Source organism: Syngnathus leptorhynchus, chromosome 9 (genome assembly GCF_054491065.1).
Source record: "Syngnathus leptorhynchus isolate UIUO chromosome 9, UIUO_Slep, whole genome shotgun sequence".
Classification (NCBI taxonomy): domain Eukaryota; kingdom Metazoa; phylum Chordata; class Actinopteri; order Syngnathiformes; family Syngnathidae; genus Syngnathus; species Syngnathus leptorhynchus.
This window is the reverse complement of record NC_141203.1, coordinates 7,478,552-7,491,112: the sequence shown is the minus strand read 5'-3', so window position 1 is coordinate 7,491,112 and position 12,561 is coordinate 7,478,552.

Sequence of the window (12,561 nt, the reverse complement as noted above, 5' to 3'; positions counted from 1 at the left end):
CCCTCCTACTGAATAAATGCAATGTGTGCACATAGAGTTTATGATTCACAAATTGATTTTCGAAAATATTACTGTCTGTTAAAAGACTGAATACATTTTTGACTTTTATATTATTATACTTGCTTTAATTACCTTTATTTTCTTTTTGCTATAGTCTCGACCTCATGTGTTGAGCCAGCATGACAATGATAGAATATTTAACAAAAAAAAAATACAAGAGTATTTATAAATAATGCTGGGACCTTTTAACATATTGTCGGGAAGTAAGTGATTGCGAGTTTTATTGAAAATGAGATGATTTTAAATCCATTCCTGTGCTTCTTGTGGTTGGGAAGGTTATGTGTTTGCTCTGGGGATGTTCTAATCTGATCAATAAATCTGAGTATATAACATTGTCTCAAAGATTCTGCTTTTGTAAAGCGATTCATGCCGTTTGAGGGTATTTGGATCCTATTCCAGCTGACTTTGCGCGACATCCGAAGTACACCGTGGACTGCTCGCTGACCCAGCACATATCACGTATAGATAAACAACCACATGTGCATATGGAATAGTTAGTCTTCAATCAACTTTATATGCGAGTTTTTGGGGATGTGGGAGAAAATACGGACATAAAAAAATCAATGCAGGAACCAGAATATCTCAAATATGACACATTTAGAAACCACATCCGCAATATATTCATTCATTCATTTTCTGAACCGCTTTGTCCCCACGGGGGTCGCGGGCGTGCTGGAGCCTATCCCAGCCGTCATCGGGCAGTAGGCGGGGGACACCCTGAACCGGTTGCCAGCCAATCGCTGGGCACACAGAGACGAACAACCATCCGCACTCGCACTCATACCTAGGGACAGTTTAGAGCCTTCAATCGGCCTACCAAGCATGTTTTTGGGATGTGGGAGGAAACCGGAGTGCCCGGAGAAAACCCACGCGGGCTCGGGGAGAACATGCAAACTCCACACAGGGAGGGCCGGAGGTGGAATCGAACCCGCACCCTCCTAACTGTGAGGCGGACGTGCTACCCACTGCTCCACCGAGCCGCTTTCGCAATATATTTTTGACTCCAAATTGTTTGTCTGTGCTCAAATGTGATACATTCTCGACCATTGCAGTACCTAAAGTATACACGTGGTTGCGGTGTTTGCCATGGCACCTAAATGAAATTCTTCGAGAGTGCATTTATATGCTGCTTAAAAGGTGAGTAGTTTTACTTACAAGTTTTCTGCTTTATTACTGAGTGGGTAATCTGTTTTTCCATTTGTATGTGTGACGGCTAAGAACAGATGTGAATGCAAGAGGTCAACTTCTTCGCTATTCCACACTTTGCATCTGTCATCAAAGAGTAAGTAGTTTTATTTTGTTCTATTAAACTAGTTCAATTATTTTTATTGGGACGGATGATGGATAATCATAATAAAATGTTTGCTTAAATACACTGTTTCAATTTTATGATGGCCCTGGAAGGAAATAATTCACTCTACATGATCTTATATTGGTAATTTTTTTTTCACCAAGTGGTTGGCTCTCCATTACTTCACATAAATTAGTTTTACAATGTAAATACAGCCATGTCTGTGCAAATCCACTAGATGACAGTGCCGCTCTGCAAATATCTTCATGATGCTTTGTCATGTTTTAGCCGAAAGAGCCAGTGGCCTTTTTGTTTTATAACACAATGGTTGTCTTATAATGTTGAAACAACAGTTAAAAATGTTGATAGTCAACTTGGTCATTCGTCATCACTGAGTGAGTTGTTTAAAAAAAATAAAAAATAATTGGGGGGGGGGGGCACTTTCCACTGTAATTAAACTATAAAATTCCACTGTACTATGGTACTTGGACTTCAAGTGATCCAGATTACACAAATGGTGCAGCAACACATGTAGACAGACGATATACAAATACTCATTGGAATTTATTCCTTATTCTCTGTAAAAAGACTAATATTACTGCATCTTACTGACCTCGGTTGAGATTTTTGCACACCAGAGGCAACCAAAATGTCCATTCAATTGAAGCATGGAATCACTATACCAAAACTGTTTAAAGACATCAATTCAAAAATTGTCTTCATGATACATTGTATGCAACCCCACGATAGTCTAAACATTGTATTGTGATTCATATTTGGGTTGTAGATATTTGCATGAACAACACAATGCCAGCCAATGGCACCATTAGGCCCAACTGTAAGTAGTGCCTTCACACTGCCGCATTATTCGGGGGGCCTCCGTCTACCTTTTCAAATCTCGGAAACCAGCAGGGTCTTGCTTACTCGGGTTACCCTCGCAGCACTAGCGCCTGCATATGTGGGCTTACAGAGAGTACGCCCAAGAACAGCTGACAATTTATGCTGCTGGGGCCCCCTCATTTTCAGTGGGAAGGAGGAGGAAGAGCATGGGGGAGGAGGTGGAGGCGGCGTTTGGGTGGTAAAGGGTTAAAAAAAAAAAGCGAGGATGGGTAGCTGCAAACATACGGGTCGCTAAGGGTGAGAGGGGAGGAGAAGCAGCTCGCCTTGTTTGTAGCTTGTCAGCAATTGCCTGAGACAAGCTTTTTGCCTCTGTGTGTGAAAGCTACTTGGCAGGAATGCTCAGATCGTACCAAGTGCGGCTCGGGGAGGGGGGTTCCACAAGAGCAACGTTGAGGAGTGTGTGTGTGTGGCACAAATGAGCTTTTAGTGCCGCTTTTGTGTGCGTGTGTGCGTGTGTGCGTGTGTGTGTGTGTGTGTGTGTGTGTGTGTGTGTGTGTGTGTGTGTGTGTGTGTGTGTGTGTGTGTCTGTGTGTCTGTGTGTGTGAATGGGGGCTGGAGAAGAGTGTGGATATGTCCTCACTCTCTCCCTCTCGAGAAGCAACAAAAGATGGGGAATGAGACACCCCCTCCTCCCCTCCCGTTTCCCCTCTTCTCTACTCCCCCTTTTCCCTTCCCCAGCTCTCAAGAGAAAGAAAGCAACCGAGGAAGGGGGGAAAAAAAAAAGGGAAAGATGATGAAACCCAAAGTGGTCCCGCAGTGTGAATTGTTTGCTTGCATCTCGATCGTGTGTGACTGTGTGTTTCTGTGTGTGCTCTCGTTGTTGTTATTATTATTATTATTATTATAATGTGTGGGTGTTGTGTCTGGCTGTGTGTTTTGTTCCTGGCAGGGGTTGTTATTGTTTTGAGTGTGTGTGTGTGTGTGTGTGTGTGTGTGTGTGTGCGTGTGAGACAACCTGTAGCGTTGTAGCTATAAGAACATCCCTCCTCTACGTCAGGAGGAATGCAGTCGGCAGATCTTGCAGAATTCCTCCTCCACGCCTGCTTCATTATTCCCAAATGCCGCCATGGACACAAGCATGGAAAAAAAAACATGTCTGCATATTTAGATTGCTGACACCCAAATTGAGTATCTACTGCAACCTTAACACAGTCCAGCTGTAATCGTTTCCTCACAGAACGCAATACAGCGGAACTAATATTGTTACTGGCACAAAGAGCATGGTGGACTAGTGGTTAGCACATCTGCTTCACAGTTCCGATGTTTTGGGTACATCAGTTCCTTCCCACTTACTAATCATGATCAATATTAAACTCCTTAGTCTCCACAGTTTCTCCATAGCCCCTTAGTCTCCTCTTGAATAAAAGCTGAAATAGCAAAAGATGGGTTGAATCAATTGTGCCTTAGCTGTACACGCTGCAGGATTCGACTCCTCAGTCCCCATTTGTCTGACACCGTCAATTTCCTTTCGGATTAAAGTCTTATTTCCCAACACTAACCAACTAAAAATAATATCTGTTAGCGTGGAACTTGTTTGGCAAGCATTCCAGTTTCTCACGTGGCCCGTTTACAAAATCAATTGTCCTTCCTTCTTTAAAGCTTTATTTTTCCTCAAAGCTTGGCTAAAATTCCCAATCTCCCATTTAATTGATGGTCGCAGGTTTCCGTTCCTAGACCAAATCGGTGTCGGTATGGAATCTTGAAAGTCTCGAGAAGTGCTACTGAAGTGCTGCTGCTCTTCTATATCACACATAAAGAGCCTGACAGGTTAGGCAATTTTAAAACCAATTAGGCCGTGAATAATTTCCAGCATGTCACAATGTATTGGGGGTGAGAGTGCACTTTGAGCCACTGGTGTACAGCTTCGGGAGATGGCTTTTTTTTTTTTTTTTTTGTTGAAATATCTGAATGTGCATGCAATTACATTTGTGCACGCACACTCGAAATGACGCTGACGTTCTCACCCACTGTGGATGTAAAGGAAAGGGAGAGGAAGTAGGACAGGAAAAGAAAAACTGGGCGGGCATTTGAGGTGGAGAAGAAGATGGGCTAGTAAGAGAGAGAATTTAAAGGAGGAGGAGGAGGAGACGGATGAAGGCGCCGGCGAGGGGAGGGAGGGAGGCGCGTGGAGGAAGGAGGAGGAGGAGTCTTGATCTCTGGGGTTTGAAGCGCATTAGTATTCATAGGGAAGAGGAGGCCACAGACAGCAGAGAAACAGAGGGACCAGACAGAGCAGAATATTGCACGCACACACACACACACACACACACACACGCACACACACAGTATTATGTGGAAGCTACACAGTGTAATAACTGTCTAATAACATCTTCTAGTTGCACATGGGCACGCAGCCACTGGAAATCCTCCCCAGAGACGCTTCCCCAGACAAGGCCTCCCCCAAGTGCCCCCCCGGATCAAATCTGACTCAAAGCATCTCTCCCTCCCTCTCGTCAATAATGATGGCTGCAGATGATGTCTTAAGGTGACCTTAGCTAGTGTAGTATGTACCGAAGCAAGAAAGAATTGGTAAGGAAAAAAAAGAGGAAGACATGTTGCAAAATAACAACGGTGACACCGGCATGGGCTACAGAGAAGAAGAGGAGGGAGAAAATGGCAACACTATGGCTGTTCTATTCATAGTCGCTCTCTTTAGAGTTTGTTTGACTGTGTGTGTGTGGGGGGTGCGTGTGGGTGGGCAGGTGGTGTACAGCTGACAGTTGATTTGCTGTGACACCAGACACACTGGCTGCTGCCTTGGACTCGAGAGGCCTCCATGTCAGAGTCCCCCCTGCAAGCATGGATTACACACACACACACACACACACATGCACACAGCTCTATTACCTCAAGTAGAACTTGGATAAGAGACAACATTGGCAAATATCAACATTGGGAGCTTCACAAAATACCCAAATTTAATTAACAACCCAAGTAGTTTCGTATTTCAGTCTGCTGTTTTATTTAAAATGCTAAATTGCATCTCTGTTGCTCGCAAACATCAAACCGAAAATCGCTCGGCTGTGATTGGTCGTTACCCGAGCACTTAGGCTCAATCGACAACAGCAAGTGGCAAAATGGTCGCCTCCTGAGATGGATATTATCAGGTGGATTTTTTGGGCCTTATTTTTTAATCCCACAATGCCGTGCTTAGACTCGTAGGGGTAACTACAACATATTATTGCATGTTTTTTTTTTTTTACTTTAATTAAGCAATGGTTTAAAAAATGGCGCAGAAATTTGCTGACAATACAAAAATGCAATCATGTATTTTTTTTTATCTTCTATGGAGAACAACCATTATTTTCAAAAAGTGAAGCGTCTTATGTATTGATTACCGCACCGTAGGCATCCAATGAGTCGAGATGGAGGAGTAAACAGAAAAGAGGAGTTGGGGGGGGAAAAAAACAACAACTATTGAGTGGGGGGGAAAAAAAGGAGCGATGGAGTGAGAGGAAGAGTGAGATCTCATCATGCTCACATGCGGCGTGCAGAGATAGAGGAGGCTGTTGCCATGGCGGCAGAGGCTGCATCCTTTTGTTAAGGATGTCACTCAGGGGGAATCAGGGCTAATAAGGGAGGACTTGGCCCCCCACGCGTGTCGGCTTGTTTCCGTTACTGCGATTCTATGGCAACTTTTTTCTTTTCTTTCTCCAAGACATCATGATGTGTCTTTTGGGAAGATGCCGAACAGAAAGTACAAGTGGAGGTGAGGGTGAGGCAGGTCCATGTGAAGAAATGTCAATGCGCTGTGTGTCATTGTGCCCTTGCGCCATTCAGACTTAAATAAGCGTGTGTATGTGCTACGTAGGTGATTCATCGTCATCTTCGCCGCAATTTATCCTGGAATCGGAGAAGCAGGTTTCATTTAATCTGCCCTCTCTTCTCCCTCCTCTCCTCAGCAAGAAGCCTTGAGTGCACTCACGGAGCCCCCTTAGCTTGTTGTTAGCTTTCGAAATTGGGTTCGGAAAATGACTCACCCTCTGCAAAAAAAAAAAATCAAAGTCGACTAAAATGCTTCACAACAAACCGTGTGAAATCACTCGTCTCAACGATATTACACAGTGGTGCCTTGAGATACAAGTTAGCCGAATTAAAGATAAGAGCCATTAATCAGTCGATTTTTCTTCTTTTACTTGCAAAGTGAGAAAAAAAACGCTGTAGGTGACTAAACTCACTTCACAGCAAGCAACAGTTTGGCAGCTACCATGAGTAAATATTCTTCAAAAAAGATGCCTCAAGCTGTTTATTTCCACTCTCAATTGAAGGTTACTGTCAAACTCAACATCAAACAGCCAATGACACATTGTGCATTTAAAAACAACCACATTATCTCTGCTACTGGATTTTTAACATGCAATGTGAAATTCCATAGGGACACAGACTTAGCATCGATGTGGTAGTGTCATTATTATTATTGAACACAAACACGCTGTTAGAAACGGGCGTTTGCGCCGTTGTGGGAATGAACACAGCCCACTTGCTACCCAGCCATTGGAAGTGGCTCCTCCCATTCTCTTAATATTCAGCGCAGGTGAGCCGTCTAGCAGTCGGTAGCATAATAAGCTAGTAGCTACACCGAGGGCATGTACTGTAAAAGAAATGCATTGCAAATTCCCAAACATGCTAAAGGAGGCTAGTACTTGCTAAAAAATCAAGACGTACCAGTTTTTACGCCCGAGCACATAAACGCTGTGTACGAAAAAGAAACCCATTATGTCTGAATGGCCATTTGACATATACGTGCCCTGTGATTGACTGGCGACTAGTCTAGCTGTCGAGTGGTTGACATTTACGCTAGCCGCTGTCTATGTTAATCCTGTCTGCAATGTGTTTGCATTCAGGCGATGTTTATATCCAAATGAGAAGCCCCTGTTCCCGCATTTTACTCCATTTATTCCTTCGTTTTCAGGCAGGAATCAATGCTTTTGCAATTCTAGCACTCTTGCCAGAGAAGTTAATCTTTCATTATGTGCCCTCTGATTCTTCCTCACCCTTTCTTCCTCCTTATCCTTTACCCTCACCCACGCTAACGGCATATTTTTGCAGCATGATAATGATTCATGTTTCACACGTGCTACCTCTTTTTATTAAAATTTCAGCCCATTGATGCCTCTTCGGGGTTTGGCCGTCGACCAGAGGCAAGATGGACGCAAAAATGCATTCTGACCACGATTAAAAACATCAATGCAATTGTAGGAACACGCTTTGTAATGAAGCCTTTGGCAGAGGAGTGTGTGGGGGGGGGGGGGGTCAAGGGAATGACGTGGGAATGATGATGCGAAGGCAAGGAGGTCTCACTCCTTCTTTTTCCACCCACCCCCAGCCCATCCTTTGCTGTATCTGTCCGTCCGTCTGTCTGTGCCTCCTCTTTGATCTCAGCCTCTGTCCCCCCCCCCACACACACTGCATATTAACATGCCCGAGCCCCTGCTTGGTATTCCGAGGCGGGCACCGGGATGCCAGTCTCTATATCCCTCGCTCTGAAAGAGATGCGAGAAAGGGGGTGGCGGCGAGGGTGGAGGGGGGGGAAAAAAAAAACTGTCTGTCTCAAGATGCTTATCCCACTAAATGGGTCTGAAATAGCAGGAGAAGGGGAGCAGAAAGAGGTGGGAAGCGGAGAGAGAGAGCGACACGACAGAGACGGGAGGAAGTACTTTTTTTTTTTTTTAGATGAGACTTTAATTAAACGCCACAACCACAATGGACCAATATTACAACCAGGGGGGGGAAAGAAGGGATGCACATACAGTATTAATAAACAGGAGAAAGCAATGTTTGGGATTAGCGCCTCTCTCTCTCTCTCTCTCTATCTTTTGCCTTTTCTTTCTTACGCTCGCTCCCTCTCGTCTCCTTCCCTCTAAGCCTCGGGGGAAGGCACAGCTTTAGTTAAACTGCTCTATTAAACGGCGCCTGCTGAGAAAATCAAATTATAACTTGCTTTAATCAGTGTGTATCAGTGGCCCACACAGGAGCAGCCAGCTCTGACAGCATAGAAGCGTACGTGTGTGTGTGTGTGTGTGTGTGTGTGTGTGTGTGTGTGTGTGTGTGTGTGTGTGTGTGTGTGTGTTTGCGTGTGAGACCTGAGGGATACAGGAACCTACTCCGTCTGCTTCCGTTCCCATGGCAACAAGCAGGGGGGAATATGGGCTGAGGAATATGTGCATGTATTGTTTCCTGTCTGCGAGCATTCATAGGCAGAATCATGCAAGGTGGTCACTCCCACCCCCCTCCCTTCCCTCCTCCCCGACTCCAATCATGATCATCAGTCCCCGTCTCCTCACCTCACGTCTCGCCGTAAATCCCGCTCTCATTAGGAAAGCGTCTTAATTGTCCTCGCCTCTGATTAGTCTTTAACAGTCCACTTTAGTGGAATGGAGAGACACAGGTGGGTGGGCTCACCAGAGGGATGGGGATGGGGGGGGGGGGTAATGACCGCTCAATAAACATTGTTTTAGTCCTCGCCACGTGGTTAACAATCAGCCGCCGCAGACGAGAGTGCCACAACACGACTGCAGGCGACGCTAAACAAGAGCGGGGAGGGATTGGGCATCGTGATCCGCCATTCCCAGGCAATAACACTACAAACCTTATTTCGTGTGAGGTTTTTTTTTTTTTCCTCCAAGGTACTGTGGATTCCTCCCACATTGAAAAAACACATTAGGTTCATTGACCAAACTCATAGGTGTGAGACCGAGTGTGAATTATTTATTTATACAACAGTGCCTTGATAAACAAGCGACCCGGACGGTTCTTTGCTTTGACTCACGTGCGTAAACCCAAAATAGCAACACTATTTTTTAGATTTCTCATACTTTTTTTCCCCGCAGTGACATGAATTGTACCCTAGATCCAACAAAATGAATCATAATAGAAAACAAACAATGGTATAAAGAGTGGGAGCATCCTGATGCATGAGAATGTGTGAGGAGCCGCTTTGCCTTGGTACTCATGGCAACAGTGCACAGCCAGATAATCTAGTGACTGACGATTGGTCCGGCTGACGCGTTGCTCACTGACCTCACTTGCTGTACATAACTCAATGCACTCAACCGGTGTTTCTACAACTGCTACCATGTCAAACAAACTTATGACCAATGCCACATCCCCATTATGCCTTTGATGCACAGCATGGGGCCAAAATGATCGGTCCGTATTGATTTCCCCAGATTATTTCATACTGTCTTGAGTTATGATTTGTTTGATTTCCCCAGATTATTTCATACTGTCTTGAGTTATGATTTGTTTGATCTTCTGGAAGCAATTTTTAAAAATGAAATACCCTGGGTTGTCTTTAAAAGATCTTTTGATGACTAGGGATCATTATTAGGTTTCTTTTGATACCTTACTGAACAATTTTTCTTTTTTACTGCATTACTTAATCCATGTAACTATTGTTAAACAGATGTTAACTAGTCGTTTAGTTCCAATGGGTGAATTGGAGGTGGGTTAAGATCACAAGATGCCAACTCATTGATTAGCAGTCTAGTCTTTTTTTCCTCTCCTCAATCCAATTATAATTTGTCATTTCCAGAATTATTTCTATGACTTATCCTTGACCTTAGGAATGCGAAGTTTTTTCATTGCTGTGAATTCATGCGTTAGTATGCTCCATGTTAATTTGCCAAAAGTAGGAGCTTTATGAGTGGAACGGCAAGATATCCATTCTGCGTGTACCACGATCTAGCAAAAAAATGTTTATGGAAGCGTTAAATAATGCAGATGGTAATATGATAAGTGAGCAGTCAATGTTGGCATCTTGCTTTAAAGAGGGATTGCGAACAGATGGGCCGAAAGAAGCATCACTCGCACACACACACACACACACAGGCGCGCACGCAAAGCATCATTTTCATCCAGTGCCATACGTGCGATTGTGATCGTGTGACAGGGATGTGGATTGCAGCTTTTTCAGACGTGCCGTGAAGTCGCCCCTGTCGGTCGGTCGGGTGGGAGCGTCTTGCGTGTCCAATGCAACCCAGGGTGGGAATTCTGCCAGTCTACTGTTACACTGAGTGTTGTTTATCATGCATAAATGCACATGCAACTATTTGTGTGTGCGTGTGAGAGGGAGGCAGAGCTTTGTGTGTGTTGCTGATCTTTACTAGCATGCACAAACATGTCCAATGTTAGCTGTGGTCTGATTGTCCTCAGTCACAAATATGCAGCACAAATCCCGAGATTTGTCATGCACCAAAATACTCTCTGTGATAAATAAAAGGATCTGCATAGAACTTGCTATTAAATACGCTAGCACAATATACACAGTGAGGGTTCATATGGAAACGATTGGTGGGTCACCAACCACCTATACATTCAACTCTTATCTACCCTACACAGTGCTCACCAATAAAAAAATAAAAATGTGGAAATGTCATTCTGGTTCATTTGGTAATTAAAATCAAAATTTCATGTTTTCACTTATTACTACGCTTTGTGGGGCAAAATCCAGTGTGCACCACACACGAGATAGATAAATAAATAAATAAATACACATGTATAGTAATTAGTTCATTTTATGCAAGGCATACATTTTGGGAAAAATAGTGTTGGCCACAGACCAATGAGAAAAAAATTATGAGCTAGTTTGGTAAATGAAATGAAATTCATTGCTGCTAAAATGTGACTTTAAAACATTGTCTATAACATACAATTTTTTGGTGCGACTATTCAACCCTGACCTGGACTATGTTTGTAGAAATTTGTGTTTCCAGTTTTGCCTATGGGAAAAAAAATGTAGTCCATTTATTTCATTCACAATTTTGTGTCTTCATACAAGTGAAGCAGCAGGTTTCAAACGGTACACTCCAACATGAATGTCCTGACGTTTGTGAAAACATCTTTACTTTGAAAGCCCTTTGAGACACACACACGCGCTCACACACTCATACGTACACAATGAGGCCATCTTAATAGTGTGTACACTTAACTAGCAATTAATTCAATCCCCAGTTGTCCTGATTATACATTTGGGTTACATTTGAAATGTATCTTGATTAATAATTGAGGAGGACCACTCTCACGTTGCATGTCTTTAATGTTTCACTCTTCCTTGGAGGCTTGTGATAGTCGCTCTCTTGTACGTACGTGTGTGTGTGTGTGTGTGTAAGTGTGTGTGAATGAGGAGGCAGGCTGATGCTGCGCCACAAGTGATATGAGGTGTTGTGGTCTATTTTTAAAATCCAAAATGTCATTAACTGACTTTGCTCAGCGGGAACATTAAAGTGCATAATGGTGAATGACTCTCGCCTAATGGAATGATGTTGAGCTAACTCAAGGAAAGAAAAACATTCGGCAATCTGTTCCCCCCCCACACTCCTATTCTTAATATAATATTGTCACAGAAGCATTCCATTAAGTTATACTAATATATACTAATTATGATAATTTGTAATCCTCATCACTATCCATTATAAAGTATGACAGCCACACAACATTCCAAGCAGTCCCAATGATGTGTTGTATGAAAAAATGTTTTCAAATAGTATTACACAGTGTTTCATTTATTCTGATCACAATTCTCTTTTCTTCATGTGTTCACTTATTTTTACACTTGTATGAAAGGAATGCAAGCATCTCACTCAATCTCTGCGCAATTTCTTTTGGAACAGACTCTTAACATTTATACTGAAGGAGCCAGAAGAGTTACAACAGATGACATCATCAAGGTTGGGGAAACTACAATCGAGTCTGGAGGGGAGTGGACCATATGATGTGTGAAAGAAGATGTGTGGAATTTGTAGGCACTTCTATGATTTTTAGAATGATAAATGAATAAAGAAGTCTCTCTTTTAAATATGCATTCATTCCATTTTCAATATCACTTATCCTGTTCGGGCTTGCAGGGAGTGCTGGAGCCTGAACCCTGAACTGGTCGCTAGCAATATTAAATATAAAAATACATTAGAAATATAGACAGTGACAACACGTTTGGAAGGAAGCAATTTAAAAAGTGAAAATAAACCATTTCATATTTTGTATTGACAAAAAAACAATTAGATGAATACAAAAATATTTCATGTGTTTTCATTTAACCGATTGCAGGGACTCTAGGTAACGTCGAAACTAATATTTAATCAAAGAATGCATTTTTAAAATAAAATACATCTTATAATTTGTAAATTAAAATTATGAACAATATCAATCTATTATCTCAACCGCTTATCCTCAAGTTTTCTTTTCAGTCAATTTGGAAGACATCAGTGTAAGTACAGACGATAACATCTAAAAGTGTATTCATATAAATTGTGAAAATAGTGCATCAATAAAATATTAAATTAAAAAATATATATATCGTGACGTCATCCATC